The sequence below is a fragment of the Cervus elaphus genome, chromosome 19 (genome assembly GCF_910594005.1).
Source record: "Cervus elaphus chromosome 19, mCerEla1.1, whole genome shotgun sequence".
Taxonomy (NCBI): domain Eukaryota; kingdom Metazoa; phylum Chordata; class Mammalia; order Artiodactyla; family Cervidae; genus Cervus; species Cervus elaphus.
The window spans coordinates 23,741,237-23,764,217 of record NC_057833.1 but is presented as its reverse complement, the minus strand read 5'-3'; the positions used below and the strand labels follow the sequence as shown (position 1 = coordinate 23,764,217).

The 22,981-nt window shown below is 38.2% G+C and overlaps 1 pseudogene; it reads left to right on the top strand.

Annotated features, from left to right (window-relative positions):
- The first annotated feature begins 2,340 nt into the window (after window positions 1–2,340).
- LOC122675202 lies at window positions 2,341–16,205 on the top strand (annotated as a pseudogene).
- The last annotated feature ends 6,776 nt before the right edge of the window (window positions 16,206–22,981 follow it).

Sequence of the window (22,981 nt, the reverse complement as noted above, 5' to 3'; positions counted from 1 at the left end):
TCATATATTTTTCTTCTTTTATAGTTATTGCTCTTCTGTGTCTTGTCCTCCAAAAACTCTAATGGTAAGTCACAGATATTCAAATATTTTCTTCTAAAATCTTTAGTTTTGCTTTTTATGTATAAATCTATGGTCTATGTAAAATAAAATTTTAGATGTACATCTTCTATTAAATACCATCCAGGGGTTAATTATCTCCAACTCTATGTTTTAGATATTTCACATTTGTTGAATTGCAGGAAACAAATTTAAATGTCAAAAGAAATTTTTAGAAACATAAATGTTTTTCCTATTTTTTTAACTGACGTGTGTAGTTGACATACAAAATTTCAGTTTCAGTTGTACAACATAGCAATTTGACATTTATCTACATTACAAACTGATCACCACAATTAGTCTAATAATCATCTATCACCAGTCATTACAGTATTATTGTAATGTATATACATTCCCTATGCTGTACATTATACCTCATGGCTTACTAATGTGTAACTGGAAGTTTATACCTCTTAATCTCCTTCACCTATCTCCCTCACTCACTGATTCCTCTTCCCTCTTTCAAACATCAGTTTGTTCTCTATGAGTCTGTTTCTGTTTTGTTCTGTTCATTTTGATTTTTAGGTTTCATATATAAGTGAAACTGAACTTACTTCATTTAGCCTAATGCCCTGAAGTTCCATCCATGTGGTTGCAAATGGCAAGATTTCATTCTTTTTCATGACTGAATGGTATTTCATTGCAAGTATATACCACACCTTTTTTAATCTAAGTGAGTCTCTTTTTAGCAATATGGACATATGGGTCTTGTTTTTTTTTTTTTTTTTTTAATGTATTCAGCCATCCTATGTCTTTTGATGGGAGCATTTAATCCATTTACATTTAACATAATTATTGATAGGTATTTTTATTGCATTTTGTTCACTGTTTTCTAGTTGTTCTGTAGTTTTTCTTTGATCCTTTCTTTTTCTGTTCTCTTCTATTGTGATTTCATCACTTTCTTTAGTGTTCTTGTATTCTTTCTCTTCCTTTTTTTGATATGTGTATCAGGGTTTTGGTATGTGGTTACCATAAGGGTCATATATAGCATATACTATAGTCTAAGTTGACAGTTGTTTAAGTTGCACTTATAGTGCTTCTTACATAGCATATAGTTGGGTTTTGCTTCTTTATCCAATTTGATCATCTTTGCATTTTACTTGGAGTGTTCCTAAGTGTCTTATTAGGTTTATTATGAAATGTAATTATTAATACAGCTTAAGTCCATCATTTCACTATTTTGCTTTCTACTCGTGCTACCTGGTTTTTGCTTCTCCATTTTTCCTTTTGCTTTATTTAGTGAAATAGCTTAATTTTTAAATTTTAATTTATTTATCCACTGCTTTTTAGTTATACCTCTTTGCATTAACTATTTAGCGGTCATTACAGAGATTGAAGAAAGGAGGAAAAGGGGACGACAGAGGATGAGATGGTTGGATGGCATCACCAACTCAATGGACATGACTTTGGGTAAACTCTGAGAGTTGGTGATAGACAGGGAGGCCTGGAGTGCTGCAGTCCATGGGGTCACAAAGAGTCGGACACGATTGAGCAACTGAACTGAACTGAACAGAGATTACAAAGTATATTCTTAAATTTTCTCAGTCTGAAAAAGTGAAAGTGAAAGTCGCTCAGTTGTGTCTAACTGTTTGCAACCACATGGACTATACAGTCCATGGAATTCTCCAGGCCAGAATACTGGAGCGGGTAGCTGTTCCTCCAGGGGATCTTCCCAACCCAGGGATCGAACCCAGGTCTCTCTCATTGCAGGCGTATTCTTTAGCAGCTGAGCCACGAGGGAAGCCCATAGTTAATATCACTTTACATAAAACATAGTTTAACTATGTAATCAGTTGGCTCATGAAACCTCTCATCCTTTAGGCTATAGTGTAGTATGAATATGTAATGTATTATACTCACATATAAACTTCAAAACAGTATTATAATGTTTGCTTTAAATAGTTATATATACTTTAAATATGTGCATATGTGTACATATATTATATAATGTATATTTTAAAATAAGAAGAAAAAGTCTTTGTATTTACATACATATTAACTTTTCGGATATTACTGTTCCTTTCTGAAAATCTGAGTTTCTTTCTGGCTTTATTCTCCTCAGCTTATAGAACTTCCTTTCACATTTTTGCATTAAGTTTTCAATGGTTATTATAGTTTTTAAGGCACTAGATACTAGAAAACAAACAACAGTAGTCCCTGACAAACAGAAAACAAACAGGGGAAACTAAGGGGAAAAGGCGGAACCCAGCAGTCTTCCTAAATTGAGGAGATGTAGCTGAGAGGATGAAGAGGCCACGGCAGCTGGGGTTCAAAGGACGAAAGACCGGAGAAGAGAATGCTGCACTGAGAAAGCGCCTCAGAGACTACATCGAGGGTTCCGGTCATTATTCAGCGTATGTGTGTAAGGAAACTACCCGAAGCCATGGAAGGAACTATCGGAAAGGATTACAGAGAAAGAAATGCCTGGAACTTTCAGATCTGGCAACAGTGACTGTTTCCACTAGGCAGACTGCAAAAATTTCATAATTCAGGGGCATAAATCAGGAAGGTGTTGCCTCAGAAGTGCGGAATAATTAGCTTTAGACTGAGCACTGCTCTGACCCACTTAGTAAATCATAAGACCAAGGCTCGAAAGAATCAAATTGTTTCTAAGTAACTTAACTGCATCTGAGAGAAAAGCTCAAGATAGTGTATAGGAATACAGAAATATCTTAACACCCAGGAAAGAAAAGTTTACAATGTCTGGTGTCCAATCAGAGATTACCAGGCATGTACAGACAGGAACAGGAAAACACAACACATAAAAAGGAAGATAATCAATCATTAGAAAAAGATGCAGAACTGACAAAGATGTTATAATCGGCATAGAAAGACATTCAAACAGTTTTTACAACTGAATTCCACTTAGAAATTTAAAAAAGAACCAAATCACTGTGATGAGATTTCAATGAATGGGATTAATGGAAGACCTGGCATTGTGGAAAAAAGACTAATGAATTTGAAGGATATACACACAGTGTGTACACATGACTTAGTATACATTTATTAATACTAAGTAGTACATTTATTTCCAGGTGGTGCTAGTGGTAAAGAACCCTCTTGCCAAGGCATAAGAAGTAAGAGATGCAGGTTCGATCCCTGGGTCGGGAAGATCCCCTGGAGAAGAGCATGGCAACCCACCACAGTATTCTTGCCTGGAGAATCCCATGGACAGAGGAGCCTGGCGGGCTACAGTTCATGGGGTCACAAAGAGTCGGACATAACTGAATTGACTCAGAAAGCACACACAAATTTCCTAGCTCTGTCTACAGACAGCCTAAAAGCAGCAACCATACCTAACAGAGATAAGATCTTGATATGTAAACAAATACTGTTTGATTTCAGAGTTAGGCAGGAAAAATACAAAATGAACTTGGTGCATTGTATAATCCCCAAAAGTGAGGAAATACTTAAACAAACAAACGAACAAAATACATAAGCCATGTCAAAAGGACACAGGCTCCCAATAGCCAAAGCCTGAAAAATTTAAACTACACAATAGTATTACCGTTGATCATATACCAAATACAAAAGAAATATCCATGAGTCCATATTGATGAAAATAAATAAACAAATAGAAGGGACAAATCTTCATAGAAGAATTTCAAGTAATAAGAAGGGATGAGGGAAATAGAAAATCACCATTAAAATACCATAGTAACAATTGTTTCTAGCAAGATCCATGGATGAATGCTATAATTTGTAGGAAAAACTTTGAGAGACCACATAAGTGTATAGCCTTGAAATACCTACTCCAGTATGAATAATTGTGGTGCATTTTTAACATATGTCCATAAATTCTTTGATATTTCTTCAACCAAAGTGAGAGTCGCTCAGTAGTGTGCGACCCTTTGAGACCCCATGGACTGTAGCCCACCAGGCTTCTCCGTCCATGGGATTCTCCAGGCAAGAATACTGGAGTGGGTTGCCATTTCCTTCTCCAGGTGATCTTCCCGACCCGCATTGCAGGCAGATGCTTTAACCTCTGAGCCACCAGGGAAGCCTTCTTCAACCAAAAGGTGGACATTAATAGATCTTTTTGAGGGTATGCTGGATTTAGTGATTTGCTTCCACTGAATAGAATATAGAAAGCATGATCTAAAATCTTCATTGTGTTTTCCATGGAAAAGGCAAGGCAGGACAGGGGAAAAAGCTTAGGATTGACTAATTTGAATAATGTCAATGCACTCTGACCTATAGGATGTCTAGTACCTGGCCTTGGGTGATTTTAGGCAGGGGAAATACTGGCTTGGTATATGAGAGTTAGATAAAGGAGATGGTTGGGGGTATGGACCTAGATTGGCTCGAGGGTTTATAAAAAAATGATTTTCATGTGCCTATGAAGGCTGAATCATAGGGGAAATGCAAAGAACTTTGGCCATTCATTCAGCTCTGTGAGTAATGGATGCCAAATAGATGAATGCAGAATCTAAGGAAACACAGAACAGAAAATATCACATAAACTCATTCTACAAAATACCTTCAGCAGTACTCTTCAAAACTATCTAAGTCATGAAAAACAAAGAAATACTGAGAAGCTGTTATATACTAGAGGAAACTAATGAAATAGAATGGGGTGGTATCCAGAATTGGATCTTGGAACAGAATAAAAATCAATGGAAAAACTGTTGAAATCTCAATAAAATTTCTACTTTAGTAATAATATTGTACTAATGTCAATTTCTTAGTTTGGATAAATGTAAAATGGTTATGTAAGATATAAACATTAGGGAGAACTCAGTAAAGGGTGTATAGGACCTCTTGGCTATCTTTGTAACACTTCTATAAATCTAAGATTCATTCAAAACAGAAACTTTATATACAAAAGAGTAAAATAACTTTCCTTTGACTCCACATATGACTCTATCTCTCATAATATTTCTTTCCATCTCTTCTCAGCAAAAATCTCTGGAGAAGATTATCTAATTTTTAATTTTTTTCTGAAGTCTCTGTTGATAGTTTTTTAAACACAGAAAGAATATTCAAGGATTCTTTAAAAATAATTGTTCAATTTATTAAAATTACCAATTCAAAATTTTATTTGTTCTTCAAATTTATCCCTTAAGAGTTTTTTATTTAGGTAAAATTTATAGTGAAATACACATATCTTTACAATATAATGACTTTTGATGAATGCATACATCCAGGTAATCCACTCATGTTTAGATACAGAATATTTAAATCAGCCAAGAAAGTCCTCTCATGCCCCCCATCCATATACCTCTCTCAGAATAAATTTTATTCTCTTAGAATTAATTTTTCTGATTTTTTCCCACCATAGATTAATTTTTCCTATTCCAGAACATCATATAAAACACATTATAGTATGAATTATTTCATATTTGGCTTCTTCCATCTAGCGTAATATTCTGGCTTCTTTCAACTCATGCATGTCACTAGGGTTTATCAGTAGTTTTTTCCATTTTCTTGCTTAGTAATGTTCCATTTTATAAATACAACACAAATTGTTTATTCAATAAAGATAAATATTGACGGACATTTGGATTATTTCCAGTTTTTAACTATTGTGAGTCAGTTCAGTTCAGTTCAGTCGCTCAGTTGTGTCTGACTCTTTGCAACCCCATGAACCGCAGCACACCAGGCCTCCCTGTCCATCACCAACTCCCAGAGTCCACCCAAACCCATGTCCATTGAGTCGGTGATGCCATCCAACCATCTCACCCTCTGTCGTCCCCTTCTCCTCCTGCCCTCAACCTTTCCCAGCATCAGGGTCTTTTCAAATGAGTCAGCTCTTGTCATGAGGTGGCCAAAGTATTAGACTTTCAGTTTCAACATCAGTCCTACCAATGAACACCCAGGACTGATTTCCTTTAGGATGGACTGGTTGGATCTCCTTGCAGTCCAAGGGACTCTCAAGAGTCTTCTCCAACACCACAGTTCAAAAGCGTCAATTCTTCGGCACTCAGCTTTCTTTATAGTCCAACTCTCACATCCATACATGACCATTGTGAGTGAAAATGCAATAAGCTTTCATGTTCAAGCTGTTTTACTTTTTTTTTTCATTTTGGAGGTTAAGTAACTAATATTGGAATTGTTTTGTTTTATAAGAAACTGTCAAAATTTTCCAAAAGTGTTGTGCCATTTTATAATCCTAGGAGTTATACATCCTGGCTAACATTTGGTCTTTTCAGTCTTTTTAATTTTCATTATTGTGGTGGGTTTACAGTGGTTTTTTTCATCATGGTTTTACTTTTGCCTTTTGTTGCTGATTAGTCATATAAAATAATTACTTCATGCACTTACTGGGCATTCATATATTTTCTTTTGAGAAGTATCTGTTCAAGTCATTTGCCCATTTTTTTTTATTGTTTGCATTTATTATTAGAATTTCTTTAATTAGTAGGAATATAAGCCACTTCCCATATACATGTTTTTTACAAGAGTTTTTGACCTACAGAAAAATTGAGAATATAGTAAGAGAGTTTCCATAGACTCCCTTATTCATTTTCCTTTGTTATTAACGCCTTACATAAGAAAATCTTATGGTATTTTCTTAAAATTAATGAACTGATATTATTAACTAAAGCCTATAGTTTACTCAAGTTTGCCTAGGTTTTTATTTTTAACTAATGTATATTTCTGTTACAGAATCCTATCAAGATATTAATCCCATGTATCCTGTTTCCTTGGGTTCCTCTTGGCTGTAACAGTTTCTCATACTTCCTTTATGTTAATGATCTTACAGTTTCGAGGAGTACTAGTCAAGTATTTTGTAGAATGTCCCTCTATGGGAATTTGCTGCTGTGTCTCTCATGATTAGACTGGGAATATGGGCTTTAGGGCTTTAGACTACAGAGATAAAGTGCCATTTTTTTCACATCATATCAAAGGTACATATTATCAGTGTTGTTTGCCTTGGTCACCTCACTGATGTGGTGTTGACATGTTTCTCCAGCCTAAAGTCATGGTTTTTTCCTCTCTCTGTACTCTACTCTTTGAAAGGTAATCACCAGGCTCAGCTGGGATTTATGTGCCCTCTGTCTGAGGGCAGAGTATCTACATAAATTATTTGGAATTTTTCTACGAGCGAGACTTGTCTTTTCTCCTCCATTCTTTTCCTCCTTGTTTATTCAATCATTTATTTATATCACCATGGACTCATGATATTTATTTTATACTTAGAGCTATAATCTAACATTATTCATTTGTTGCTATTGACCTTGATCATTTGGCTAAGGTAGTGTTTGGAAGGCTTCCCCACCGATACTTTTTCTCCCTTTCCATAACTCTTAGGAAGAAGGTCACTATATGAAGCTCAAACTTATAGAACAGGGAGTCATGTTTCACTTCCTTAAGGTTGGAAAAGCTACATAAATTATTTTATATTCTTTTGTGCTGATAACTTATCTATTATTCCCATTTGTTTACTAATTTAATCACTTGCCTATATCAGTATGTACTCATGAATATTTATTTTATACTTTGGGTTATCATCCAGTGTGACTTTATTTTGCTGTTCAAAGTATTCTACAAGGTAAGGTTTTTTTCTTTTCATCCCCCTTCTTTTGGTTTGGTTCTATTCTGTTTTGTTTTTTGAGCACTTCCTTACATTCTGGGGGCTTCCCTGGTGGCTCAGCTGGTAAAGAATCCACCTGCAATGCGGTAGACCTGGATTCAATCCCTGGGTTGGGAAGATCCCTTGGAGAATGGAAAGGCTACCCACTCCAGTATTCTGGCCTAGAGAACTCTATGGACTGTATAGTCCATGGGGTCACAAAGAGTCTGATATGACTGAGCGACTTTCACTTTCACCTTCTGGACTTACAAAATGCTCCAGGCTTATCTTGTGTATTTCCTGCTCTAATTGTAGAAGCAGACATTTCTCCAAGAAGTCCTAGTTTCTTTTATTGCAAAATGATATTAGAAACAAAGATCTGGGCAACAGATTTGCTTATTGCTATTATACTTCCAGGCCTTCTCAGCTGGCAGAGCAAGGAAGTATATACATGTATACCAACCTTGATAATACACACATCTATAAATATTTCTATGTATTTAATAATTTTTATCTTCCCAAAAGAAAACTCAGTACCCATAAGCAGTCTCTCCCAATTTTTCTCCTCTTTCTAGCCCTGGCAACCATCAGTCTTCTTTCTGTCTCTACAAATTTACTTAATCTGCACATTTCATATAAATGGAATAATAGATATGTGACTTTGTATCTTGCTTCTTTCACGTAGCATAACATTTTCAAGATTCATGTTGTAGCATGTATCAATACTTGACTCCTTTTTATGGTTGAGTAATATTCCATTGTATGTATATAGCACATTTTGCTTATTGATTCATCCATGAATAAGACGTGGTTGTTTCTACCTTTTGGCTATTGTGAACAGTGCAGCTATAAACATTTGTGTACAAGTATTTGTTTATCTGTTTTCAGTTCTTTGTGGTATATGCCTGCTGCTGCTAAGTCGCTTCAGTCTGTCCGACTCTGTGTGACCCCATAGACAGCAGCCCACCAGGCTCCCCCATCCCTGGGATTCCCCAGGCAAGAACACTGGAGTGGGTTGCCATTTCCTTCTCCAATGCATGAAAGTGAAAAGTGAAAGTGAAGTCGCTCAGTCATGTCTGACTCTTAGTGACCCCATGGACCACAGCCTACCAGGCTCCTCCATCCATGGAATTTTCCAGGTAAGAGTACTGGAGTGGGGTGCCATTGCCTTCTCTGGGTATATGCATACCAGTGGAATTAATGGGTCATATGATCATACTATATTTACTTTCTGAAAAATGACATAACTATTTTGCACAGTGGCTACAGCATTTTACATTCCCACCAGCATGCACATGCATTCCAATTTCTCTATTTCCTCAACAACACATGTTGTTTTGGTTTGCTTTTTTAAATTACAGCCATTCCAGTGAAAGTGAAGAGTATCTCATTGTGGTTAAGATTTGCATTTACTTAACTACCAATAAAGTTGAGCATCTTTTTATATGCATTTCAGACATTTGTATAGTCTTTTGAGAAATATCTGTTCAAGTCCTTTGCCCATTTTTAAAAAATGGACTGTCTTTTGTTGTTTGAGATTTTTTACTGTGGTTTTATAAGTCTTGAAATAAGGTAGTGAACCTTGTTCTTCTTTTTATAAATTGTTTTGGTTAGTCTAAGTCCTTGGAATTTCCAATATAGATTTAGGATAAGCTTGTCACTTTCTCTACAAAAGCCTACTGGAAGTTTTATTAGGATTGAATTTAATTTATAGATCAATTTAGGAAGTACAAACAACAATATTATGTCCTCTGATCCATGAACATGGCATATGTCTTCAATTATTTAAGTCTTCTTTACCTTATCTCCAGAATATTTTTATTATTTTACAGTTTTCAATATACAGGTCTTGCACCTATTTATTAATAAGTATTCAATTTTGTGATGCTATTATAAATGGTTCCTTTTAAAAATATTTAATTTATAATTGTCACTAACACAGAAATATAACTGATCTTCCTGTTGGCTTTGTATCCTCATTTATCAATTCTAGTAAATTCATTTGTTAGTTTTAGTCCCCTTTTTATATACTGTGGAATTTTCAACTAGATGTTCATGACATCATAAATAAAGTAATTTCTTATCTGTATACTTTTCTTATCTTGTTGCACTGGGTAGCATCTTCAATACAATGCTGAATACACGTGATTATAGTGGAATCCATGCCTTGATCCTGTTCTTAGAGGACTTGGTAGGTAGAATTCTAAAAATGTCCCCTAAGATTCCCATCTCCTGATTATTCAAATACAAGCATACCTTATTTTATTCTGCCTCCCTTCATCACACTTTGCAGATATTGCACTTTTTAGAAACTGAAGGTTTGTGGCACCACTGTGTTGAGCAACTCTATTGGTGTCATTTTTCCAACAGCCTTTGCTCACTTCATGTCCTTGTGTCACAGTTTGGCAATTCTTGCAATATTTCAAACTTTTTCATTATTATTATATTTGTTGTAGTGATGTGTAATCAGTGGTCTTTGATGTTACTATTACAACTTGCTGAAGGTTCAGCTGATGGTTGAGAAAAGAAGAGAAGCAAAAGGCAAAGGAGAAAGGGAAAGATATACATCTGAATGCAGAGTTCTGGCATAGCAAGGAGAGATAAGAAAGCCTTCCTCAGCGATCAATGCAAAGACATAGAGGAAAACAATAGGATGGGAAAGACAAGAGATCTCTTCAAGAAAATTAGAGATACTAAGGGAACATTTCATGCAAAGATGGGCACAATAAAGGACAGAAACGGTATGGATCTAACATAGGAAGAAGATATTAAGAAGAGGTGGCAAGAATACACAGAAGAACTATACAAAAAAGATCTTCATGACCCAGATAACCATGATGGTGTGATCACTCACCTAGAGTCAGACATCCTGGAGTGTGAAGTCAAGTGGGCCTTAGGATGCATCACTATGAACAAAGCTAGTTGAGGCGATGGAATGTCAGCTGAACTATTTCAAATCCTAAAAGATGATGCTGTGAAAGTGCTGCACTCAATATGCCAGCAAATTTGGAAAATTCAGCAGTAGCCACAGGACTGGGAAAGGTCAGTTTTCATTCCAATCCCAAAGAAAAGCAATGCCAAGGAATGTTCAAACTACCGCACAATTGCACTCATTTCATATGCTAGCAAAAGAATGCTCAAAATTCTTCCAAGCTAGGCTTCAACAGTACGTGAACTGAGAATTCCCCAATGTTCAAGCTGATTTAAAAAAGGCAGAGGAACCAGTGATCAAATTACCAACATCCGTAGGATCATAGAAAAAGCAAGACAATTCCAGAAAAATATCTACTTCTGCTTCATTGACTATGCTAAAGCCTTTGACTATGTGGGTCACAACAAACTGGAAAATTCTTAAAGAGATGGGAATACCAGACTACCTTATCTGCCTCCTAAGAAATCTGTATGTGGGTCAAGAAGCAACAGTTAGAACATAACATGGAACAACTGACTGGTTCAAAATTGGGAAAGGAGTACATCAAGGCTGTATATTGTTACCTTGCTTATTTAACTTATATGCAGAGTACATCATGTGAAATGCTGGGCTGGATGAAACACAAGCTGGAATCAAGATTGCCAGGAGAAATATCAATAATGTCAGATATGCAGATGACACCACCCTTCTGGAAGAAAGTGGAGAGGAACTAAAGAGCCTCTTGATGAAAGTTAAAGAGGAGAGTGAAAAAGCTGGCTTAAAACTCAACATTGAAAAAACAAAGATCATGGCATCTGGTCTCATCACTTCATGACCAATAGATGGGGAACAATGGAAACAGTGATAAACATTAGTTTCTTGGGCTTCAAAATCACTGCAGATGGTGACTGCAGCCATGAAATTAAAAGACACTTGCTCCTTGGAAGAAAAGCTATGACAAACCTAGATTGCATATCATAAAGCAGAGACATTACTTTACTGACAAAGGTCCATATAGTCAAAGCTATGGTTTTTCCAGTAGTCATGTATGGATGTGAGAGTTGGACTATAAAGAAAGTGCTGAAGAATTGATGCTTTTAAACTGTAGTGTGGGAGAAAGACTCTTGAGAGTCCCTTGGATAGCAAGGAGATCAAATCAGTCAGTCCTACAGGAAATCAGTCTTGAATATTCATTGGAAGGACTGTTGCTGAAGTTGAAGCTCCAATACTTTGGCCACCTGATGCAAAGAACTGACTCACTGGAAAAGAACTTGATGCACAGTCCATGGGGTTGCCAAGACAAGACCGAGCGACTGAACTGAACTGTGACTTGCTGAAGGTTCAGATGATGGTTAGAGTTTTTTTTAGCAATAAAACATTTTTTAGTTAAGATACATACATTTTAAAGACATAGTGCTACTATACACTTATTAGACTATATTATAGTATAAATATAACTTTTACATACACTGAGAAACCAAAAAAAAATTGTGTGACTAACTTTATTGTGATATTTCCTTTATTACAGTGGTCTGGAATCAAACCCACAATATCTGTAAGGTATGTCTGTACAAACCTGGGTATGCTGTGTAGGGACTCTAAAGATGGAATTAAGGTAGTAATCAGCTCAACATTAAATTAGGAAGATTATTGTGCTGGGTCCAATGTAATTACATAAATCCTTAAAAGTGGAAGAAGAAGGCTGAAAAGTGAGTCAGGGAGATACTGAAGAAGGAGAAGTAGTAGGGAGAAGTAGTAGATGACGGATGAAGAAGAATGGGTGGTCAAAGGGATTCAAGGCATAAGAAGGACTTGACTAGCCATTGCTGATTTTGAAAATGGAGGAAAGGGGCCATAAGCCAAGTTACACAAGTGACCTCTGCAAGCTGAGCACAATCTCCATCTGACAACCATCAAAGAAATAGAACTCCGATACTAAAATTGCATAGAACTGAATTCTTTCAACAACCTGAATGAACTTAGAAGTGGATTCATCCTCAGAGCCTTCAGGAAAAAAACCAGCTCTGCTTGGTTGAAACCTTGAATTTGACCTGTTAAAATCCAGAGAAAAAACTGAACCACAGGGGCCTGGACTTCTGATGGATACTGTGTAAGTTTTAAATGAGTGTTGTTTTAGGGCACTAAATTTGTTGCAATTTGTTGTGGGGCACAATAGGAAAGAAATAAAGAGAGAATATGTTTGGTCTTTCACCATTGAATACAGTATTAGTTGGCTACTTCCACCCCACAGGTCGAAGTAGTTCCTTTATATTCTTGGTTTGCTGTTTCTCTCAGCAATGGGTACTGAATTTTGTCACTTTTTTTTTTGCATCCACTTAGACAATTGTATTTTTTTTAACATTTTTATGTTAATGTGGTGAATTATATTGATTTTTTCTCTTTTTAATTAATATCCAGAAAAGTAATGACAACAAATTGAGTTTTTCATTTAAAGCATATAAAGGTTGCAGGCTCGCAAAAGGATGCTCACTGTAGTATGGTGAAATTATTTATGCTGAGTGGATGAGTATTAATCCTCACTTTTTATCTTAAGTAATAGCTTTATTGAGGTACAATTCATTTATCATGTAATTTCCCCTTTAAAGTGTACAATTCAGTGATTTTTAGTATATTCAGAATTGTACAACCATCATATTATCTATTTTCAGTACATTTTCATCACCCCCAAAGAAGCCCTGTACCCATTAGCAATAATCTCTCATTCTCTCCTCCACCCAGTCCCAGCAATCATTAATCTACTGTCTGTGTCTATGGATTTGCCTATTCTAGACATTTCATATAAATGAAATCATTCAACATGCAGCCTTTGTAACTGACTTTTTTCATGTAGCATAATTTTTAAGGATAATCCACACTTACTATTTATAAGTACTTCTTCCTTTTTATTGTTGAATGTTCCATTATATAGAATAGCATATTTCATTTATCCATTCATCAGCTGATGAGCAATTAAGTTTTTTCTAGTTTTTTACTATGATGAATAACACTGTTATGAACATTAATGTACAAGTTTTTTGCAGGGATGAAGATTTTCAATTCTCTTGAGTATATAACTAGGTGTAGAATTGTTAGGTCATATGCTGTCTCTATGTTTGATATTTTTAGAAACTGCCAAACTGTTTTCCAAAGCAGTTATGCTATTTTACAGCCCCAGTAGCAATGTATGAAGGTTCCAACTTCTTTACATCCTTTACAATTGTTACTGTGTTTCATTTCAGTCATTCTAGTGGGTGTAAAGTGATATCTCACTATAGTTTTGATATCCATTTCCCTAATAACTGAGTAAATTTGGAAAACTCAGCAGTGGCCACAGGACTGGAAAAGGTCCATTTTCATTCCAATCCCTAAGAAAGGCAATCCCAAAGAATGCTCAAACTACCGCACAACTGCACTCATCTCACATGCTAGTAAAGTAATGCTCAAAATTCTTCAAGCCAGGCTTCAGCAATACATGAACTGTGATCTTCCAGATGTTCAAGCTGGTTTTAGAAAAGGCAGAGGAACCAGAGATCAAATTGCCAACATCTGCTGGATCATTGAAAGAGCAAGAGAGTTCCAGAAAAACATCTATTTCTGCTTTATTGACTACGCCAAAGCCTTTGACTGTGTGGGTCACAATAAACTGCGGAAAATTCTGAAAGAGATGGAAATACTAGACCACCTGACCTGCCTCTTGAGAAACCTGTATGCAGGTCAGGAAGCAACAGTTAGAACTAGACATGGAACAACAGACTGGTTCCAAATAGGAAAAGGAGTACATCAAGGCTGTATATTGTCACCCTGCTTATTTAACTTCTATGCAGAGTACATCATGAGAAACACTGGGCTGGATGAAGCACAAGCTGGAATCAAGATTGCCAGGAGAAATATCAATAACCTCAGATATGCAGATGACACCACCCTTATGGCAGAAAATGAAGAGGAACTAAAAGGCCTCTTGATGAAAGTGAAAGAGGAGAGTGAAAAAGTTGGCTTAAAGCTCAACATTCAGAAAACTAAGATCATGGCATCTGTTCCCATCACTTCATGGGAAATAGATGGGGAAACAGTGGGAACAGTGGCTGACTTTATTTTTGTGGGCTCCAAAATCACTGCAGATGGTGATTGCAGCCATGAAATTAAAAGACGCTTACTCCTCAGAAGGAAAGTTATGACCAACCTAGATAGAATATTAAAAAGCAGAGACATTACTTTGCCAACAAAGGTCCGTCTGGTCAAGCCTATGGTTTTTCCAGTGGTCATGTATGGATGTGAGAGTTGGACTGTGAGGAAAGCTGAGTGCTGAAGAATTGATGCTTTTGAATAGTGGTGTTGGAGAGGACTCTTGAGAGTCCCTTGGACTGCAAGGAGATCCAACCAGTCCATCGTAAAGGAGATCTGTCCTGGGTGTTCATTGGTAGGACTGATGTTGAAGCTGAAACTCCAATACTTTGGCCACCTCACGCGAAGAGTTGACTCATTGGAAAAGACCCTGATGCTGGGAGGGATTGGGGGCAGGAGGAGAAGGGGACAGAGGATGAGATGGTAGGATGGCATCACCGACTCAATGGGCATGAATTTGAATAAACTCCGGGAGTTGGTGATGGATAGGGAGGCCTGGCGTGCGGCGATTCATGGGGTCGCAAAGAGTCGGACAGAACTGAGCAACTGAACTGAATAATTGATGATGCTGATGATTTTTTTGTGTTTAATAGCCATTTCCATATCTTCTTTGGAGAAACATCTATTCAAATCTTTAGCCAATTTTTAAAAATTATTTGTCTGTTTATTTTTGAGTTGTAAGAAACCTTTACATTTCTGTATACAGATCCCTTATCAAATGTATGACTTGTAAATATTTTCACTTTTTTGATGTTGTCCTTCAAGGTACAACCATTTTCAGTATTGATGATGTTCAATTTATCTTTTTTTTTTAAATTTATTACTTGGCATTCTGCCCACAGGCGCCACCTGGGAATCACTTCACAACCCCAGCAGGAGCAGCACCGTGGATTCCTTTAAGGTGGTGCTGGAGGGGCCAGCACTTTGGGGCTTCTGGCCACAGGTGGGCAAGGACTTCAATGTGCCCTGCTCCATCTCCTGGCTCACTCAGTCCTGGATGTAAAGCTTTGCAGGCCAGCATGGCCGTGGCTGACTGGGTGCTGAGTACTGATGGTGAGAATGCAGGGGGCCTCATACACATAGAAGCCCAGAACAAGATCCACGCCTGTGGGGAGAGCCTCAGCCTTGGTCTCAGCAGGGCTCAGCCCCCTCAGAGGAAACAGCAGAAGGCCCTGGGCTCCTCGCCATGGAGCCCCACACCCCCCCACCCCCGCCCAGGCAGTACGCCTTTGCACCCAGTGCTTCCCTCAACAATACACCTGGCCCTTGGGGGCAAACCCGCTCACTGACTGTGCCCTGCAGTGGAATGGACAGCTGCTCAGCCAGTAGTGGCTGATGGAGGACATGGGAGACTGGCAGCCGAGGTCTGGGACAGGCCAGTCCCATTCCTTCTTGCATCCTCGTCCACCTCATGAGCACCGAGTTCATGCAAGACCTGATGAGGAGCACCTGAAGAAACCAAGGGAAAACTACGTCCTGGAGCTGCAGAGCCCATGCCACACCCACCTCCAGGACTGGCAGCACCGGCACTCTGCCCATGTGCTCAACATGCAGTGGTAGTCTGGCCCTCGCTGGCTGGCTGCCCTCTCTGCCTCTCTGTCCTTCCGCCCAGGGCACCTCCCCTTGGCACCTCCAGATTCTGCCTGCCTCACCCATCCCTTTCTTGCCCCTGCACCGAGCCTCCTGCTGGCCTACTGGCACCAGGCCTGGCTCCATTTGACACTGCCCTCACTCTTTGCCCTATGGTACTGCTGTGCTGGCTTGGGCATGAAAATAACTTCTTAGCCCTGCTTAAAAAAAAAAAAAAATCTGCTTGCCAATGCAGAGATGCAAGAGGCAGGGGTTGATCCCTGGGTGGGGAAGATCCTTGAGTAGGAAATGGCAATCCACTCATTTTCTTGCCTGGAAAACTCCATGGACAGAGGAGCCTGGTGGCCTACAGTCCACGGGGTTGCAAAGAGTCGGACACGACTGAGTACACACACACACACATGCTGTGAAAGGATTCCTCCCATCTAGTTAATTGACACATCCATCATGTCATACATCATACATTTATCTTTTTTTGGTGAGAACATTGACATTCTACTCTCTTATACAACACTGTGTTGATTTATCATGCTATACAATACATCTTTACACCTTATTCATCTTATAGCTGAAAGTTTATACCTGTTTACTAATCTCTTCCTATTTCTCCCTAGGTCCTGGCCACAATTTTCTACTCTCTGTTTCTGGTTTGTTTTTCAAGATTCCACATATAATGAAATCTAAATTCAGTATTTTTCTTTCTCCACCTGGCTTATTTCACTTAGCGTCTATGTCTTCATCTATGTGTCAAAAGTGGCAGAATTTTCTTCCTTCACACGACTGAATAATATTTGTATTCATTGTGAATATATAGCACACCTTCTTTATCCATTCACGACTGACAAACACTTAGGTTATTTCCATACCTTGATTATGTGAATAATATTGCAATGAACATGGGAGTGCAGATGTCTCTTCAATATCCTTTTTTCATTCCCTTTGGATATATACACAAAAGTAGGATTGCTGGATCATATGGTAGTTCTATTTTTAATTTTTTGAAGCACCTCCCTGCTGTTTTCCATAGCGGTTGCACCATTTTACATTCCCCAAAACTGTGCACAAATATTCCCTTTTCTCCACAACCTGCCAGCACTTGTTATCTCTAGTCTTTTTGATGATCGTCATTTTAACAGGAGTGAAGTGATAATATGGTGATTTTTATTTCCCTGATGATTAGTGATGTTGAGAAACTTTTTATGTACCTGTGGGCCATTTGTATGTCTTCTTTGGAAAGATGTCTATTCCATCTCTCTATTTTAAAATCAGATTTTTGTTGTTGTTACTAAATTGCATGAATTCTTTTTTAAAAACAATGATGGTTAATTTTGTATTCAAGAGCTCTAATAATGGCTTATTTTTAATATTTATTTATGTGGCTGTATCAGGTCTTAGTTGCAGCACGTGGAATCTTCATTGCATCATGCAGGATCTTTCACTGTCGCACACAGATTCTATTTATGGTGCAAGGGCTTAGTTGCCCATGCTTGAGGAATCTTAGTTCCCCAACCAGGGCTTGAATTCATGTCCCCTGCATTGCAAGGCAGATTCTTATTCACTGGACCACCAGAGAAGTCCCTGAATTTTGCTTGAATTCTTGATGTATTTTTTGATACCTACCCCTTATCAGATGTATGACTTGCAAATACTTTCTTCTATTCCATAGGTTGTCTTTTCACATTGTTGATGGTTTGCTTTACTATGCAGAAGCTTTTCAGTTTGATGTAATCCTTGTTCATATTTTCTTTTGCTACTTTTGCTTTTAATGAACTATTAAAAAAAATCATTACCAAGATCAATGTCAAGAAGCTTACCCTCTGTTTTCCTCTAGCAGTTTTATGGTTTTGGTTCTTATGTTCAAGTCTTTAATGTATTTTGAGTTAATTTTTATGTGTGGTATAAGATAAGAGACCAGTTCCATTCTTGTGCATCTGGCTATCCAATTTTCTCAGCCTTATTTACTGAAGAGACTATACTCTCCCCATTGTATATTCCTGCCTCCTTTGTCATCAATTGGCCATATAGGCATGAGTTTATTCCTGGACTACTTTTATAATTCGTTCATCTATGTGCCTGTTTTTGCACAATGCCGTACTGTTTGATTACTACAGCTCTGTAGTATACTTTGAAATCAGGAAACGATGCCTCCAGCTTTATTCTTCTTCCTGCACTAGATTACTTTGACTATTTGGGATATTTTGTGGTTCTATACAAATTTTAGGATTTTTTATTTATGTGAAAAAATGCCATTGGAATTTTGATAGACACTGCATTGAATATATATTGCTTTAAGCAGTATGGAAATTTTAACAACATTGCTTCTTCCAGTCCATAAGCATGGAATATATTTTGTGTCCTCTGCAAAATCTTAGTTTTCAGATCTTTTACCTCCTTGGTTAAATTTATTCCTTAGAATTTTATTTATTTTTTTTTGAAGCAATTGTAAATGGACTTCCTTTTTATTAAAGTATTGATGATTTACAATATTATGTTAATTTCAGGTGTACGGTATAGTGATTCAGCATTTTTGCAGATTATACTCCGTAGATTATTACAGGTAGTAGATATAACTCCCTGTGCTATACAGTATGTCTTTGTTACTTATCTATTTTATATACAGTAGTTTTTATCTATTAATCCAATACCTCTAATTTGTTCCTTCCTGAATTCAGGTTGTTAATACTTTCATATTGCTCTATGCTTATTAGTCTCCCTTCTTGTAATGTCTTAGTCTGGTTTTGGTTAATAGAGTAATGCTGGCCTCACAAAGTGAGTCCAGAAGTGATCACTTATCTTTCAGTTCAGTTCAGTCACTCAGTTGTATCCAACTCTTTGCAACCCCATGAACCACAGCATGCCAGTCCTCCCTGTCCATTACCAACTCCCAGAGTTTACCCAAACTCATGTCCATTGAGTCAGTGATGCCATCCAACCATCTCATCCTCTGTCGTCCCCTTCTCCTCCTGCCTTCAATCTTTCCCAGCATCAGGGTCTTTTAAAATGAGTCAGCTCTTTGCATCAGGTGGCCAAAGTATTGAAGTTTCAGCTTCAACATCAGTCCTTCCAATGAACACCCAGGACAGATCTCCTTTACGATGGACTGGTTGGATCTCCTTGCAGTCCAAGGGACTCTCAAGAGTCTTCTCCAACACCACTATTCAAAAGCATCAATTCTTCAGCACTCAGCTTTCCTCACAGTCCAACTCTCACATCCATACATGACCACTGGAAAAACCATAGGCTTGACCAGACGGACCTTTGTTGGCAAAGTAATGTCTCTGCTTTTTAATATTCTATCTAGGTTGGTCATAACTTTCCTTCTGAGGAGTAAGCGTCTTTTAATTTCATGGCTGCAATCACCATCTGCAGTGATTTTGGAGCCCACAAAAATAAAGTCAGCCACTGTTCCCACTGTTTCCCCATCTATTTCTCATGAAGTGATGGGACCAGATGCCATGATCTTAGTTTTCTGAATGTTGAGCTTTAAGCCAACTTTTTCACTCTCCTCTTTCACTTTCATCAAGAGGCCTTTTAGTTCCTCTTCATTTTCTGCCATAAGGGTGGTGTCATCTGCATATCTGAGGTTATTGATATTTCTCCTGGCAATCTTGATTCCAGCTTGTGCTTCATCCAGCCCAGTGTTTCTCATGATGTACTCTGCATAGAAGTTAAATAAGCAGGGTGACAATATACAGCCTTGACATACTCCTTTCCTGATTTGGAACCAGTCTGTTGTTTCATGTCTAGTTCTAACTGTTGCTTCCTGACCTGCATACAGGTTTCTCAAGAGGCAGGTCAGGTGGTCTAGTATTTCCATCTCTTTCAGAATTTTCCACAGTTTATTGTGATCCACACAGTCAAAGGCTTTGGCGTAGTCAATAAAGCAGAAATAGATGTTTTCTGGAATTCTCTTGTTTTTTTGATGATCCAGCAGATGTTGGCAATTTGATCTCTGGTTCCTCTGTCTTCTTTAAAACCAGCTTGAACATCCGGAAGTTCATGGTCACTCATCTTTAACATGTTGGAAAAGCTTACAAAAAATTGGTATTAATTCTTCTTTAAATGTCTGTTACAATGCAGCAGTGGAACATCTGGTTCTGAACTTTTCTTTGTTGGGAGGTTTTGATTACTGATCTAGAATTCTTCCTACTAAATGATCTGTTCAAATTTTTCATGTTTCAGTCTTGGTAGGCTGTACATTTTCAGTAATTTATTGATTGTTATATTTCAACTGAACAATACCTAGACCAGATAAAGAGGGCCAAGACCTTTATTTCAGCACCATGCAGTTATTTCTTTAGCAGCATTACATCTGTTAAAATTGCTAGATTGTATCCTGCACTGGACAGCAAGTACCTAATGAACAAAAGGCTGCCCTGATCAATACAGTCATTCCAATCCTGAGTGCACTAAGATAAAAAGTAACCCTCATTTTTCATAGATTCCATATTTATGAATACACCTGATTACTAAAGTTTACTTGTGACCCCAAAATCAAATTTTGCTGTGCTTTCTTGCTCATTTGTGGACATTAACAAAATAGGAGAAGATTTTAGTCAGCCAATACACATTTTCCTAGCTAAGGTCAAAGAAGGCAGTGCTCTGCCTTCTTGTTTCAGATATCAAACTGTAAACAAGTGTTCTTTTCAGTCTATTTGTGCTGCTTTTTGCTTTTCTGTGACTTTCATTGATGATTTGGTTGTTTATAATAGTCCCCAAATGTAGTATTGTAGTGCTCTCTAGTGTTCCTAAGCACATGTAGGCTGTGATGTGCCTTACAGAGAACACACATGTGTTATATACGCTTCCTTTGTGCGTGAATTACAGCGCTGTTGGCTGTGACTTAAATGTTAACGAACTAATTCCTATTAAATACAGTGTCTTCAAACAGAAGCATACATAAAGCAAGATTATATATGTTAGCTGACCAAAAAGTGATGCTCATGGGAATGTAATATATACTTCCTCTAGTAGCAATAGTTCAATATTCACTAATCCAGTGTTCCAGCAACTTGACTAGAATCCATTATATTTGTTGAATGCATGAAGCTGGATCATTTGATTCCAAACCCAAATCTTGTGTGAATGCAGTATATGGTGGTATACAGGCAGCATGCAGTAGTAACCGTGACTGTGGAGACAAACTGCCTTAGAGTTCAAGCCTCGCTTTTTGACTTGCTGCTGCTGCTGCATTGCTTCAGTTGTGTCCGACTCTGTGCGACCCCATAGACAGCAACCCACAAGGCTCCACCGTCCTTGGGATTCTCCAGGCAAGAACACTGGAGTGGGTTGCCATTTCCTTCTCCAATGCATGAAAGTGAAAAGTGAAAGTAAAGTTGCTCAGTAGTGTCCTACTCGTCGCAACCTCATGGACTGCAGCCTACCAGGCTCCTCCGTCCATGGGATTTTCCAGGCAAGAGTACTGGAGTGGGTTGTCATTGCCTTCTCTGTTTGACTTGCTAGCTGTGTAATTTGGGCCAAATTACTTAACTTTTCTCTGCCTTCTTCCACAATTGAAAGTGCAGACAAAATAGTTGCTAATGGTTACCTGGGCTGGGTGTTGGGGGAAGGGACTGACCACAAAGAGGCACAAAGAAAGTTTTGAGAAATATTCTACATCTTGTTTATAGGTTTACAGTGGTAGTTACATAACTGCCTATGTTTTTCAAAACTCATAGAACTTAACAGGGTAAATTTCACTTTGTATAAACTCCAACAGTAAATTTGAAGGTTGGAAAAGGAGTAACAATCAAGATTAAAGGAATAATGCACATAAAACATTTACTGCCCTACCTGCTTATATACTCTAAATATTTGCAACTTTCTAACAATAATAGGGAAAGGTTAGGGGATGTAAAGAAAAGCAGAGCGGACTCCTGAACCAGGATCCTAATCTGGCTCTTTCACATATTAACTAGATTCTGAGCTCAGTTTAGGGTGTTCACTTGCTTACTGTCAATCTTAGATTGGACAATACGTATGAAACATCTGTGCAAACCATGGAGTCACATAGAAGAGTGAGAAATGGAATTTTCCATGAGACAGCAGTACAAAATCACAGGGCCACATAAACTGGGGTGTTAAGGTCACCTCTGCAAGGTAGAATTTGGTGGGCTGTGAAACCACTGAGAAAAGGAGAACGCATCTCTTTTTAAGAAACTCGCTCCTAATCCTATTCAAGTCACTACTGGCTCCACATTAATTCCAAAACAACCCACTGGTCTAATGAGGTACAGACATACCTCAAACTCGAAGGAATGCCAATGCCAGGAGGATGTAAGAGCTGAGTTTGGCAGAAAATCTTTCTGCTGGACAATGCAGTAGGAGTCAGACACCATTTGCCTCCAAAACTCGGTAACAGCCTCTGATGTGAAGCGTGTGAGGAGAGAGTTAGGGCATTTCACCGCTGCTTTTTAGTTCCTGGATGTCTCAGGAGTTCTCACCCTTGAGTGCGGATCAGCAGTGGCAGCCGCTGCCGGAATCTCATTGTGGGTGGCTGGTGTCTCCCGCGAAGCCCACAGTAGGAGCCGGGTAACACCATAGTGCACTCAGGCTCTTCCTCAAGGAAAAAGCATGGTTTGGAACGCCAAGTAGGGCTTCAAGTTGGGCCAGAAACTGGAACCTAAAGTTCCCTTCAAAGCCACGAGATACACTCGTTGAATTCGCACGCCTTGTGAGTTCTGACAGCCGTCACATGACAACTACCACAACACCTGAGGGCACGGGCCATCGAGTGCGTGGCTTGG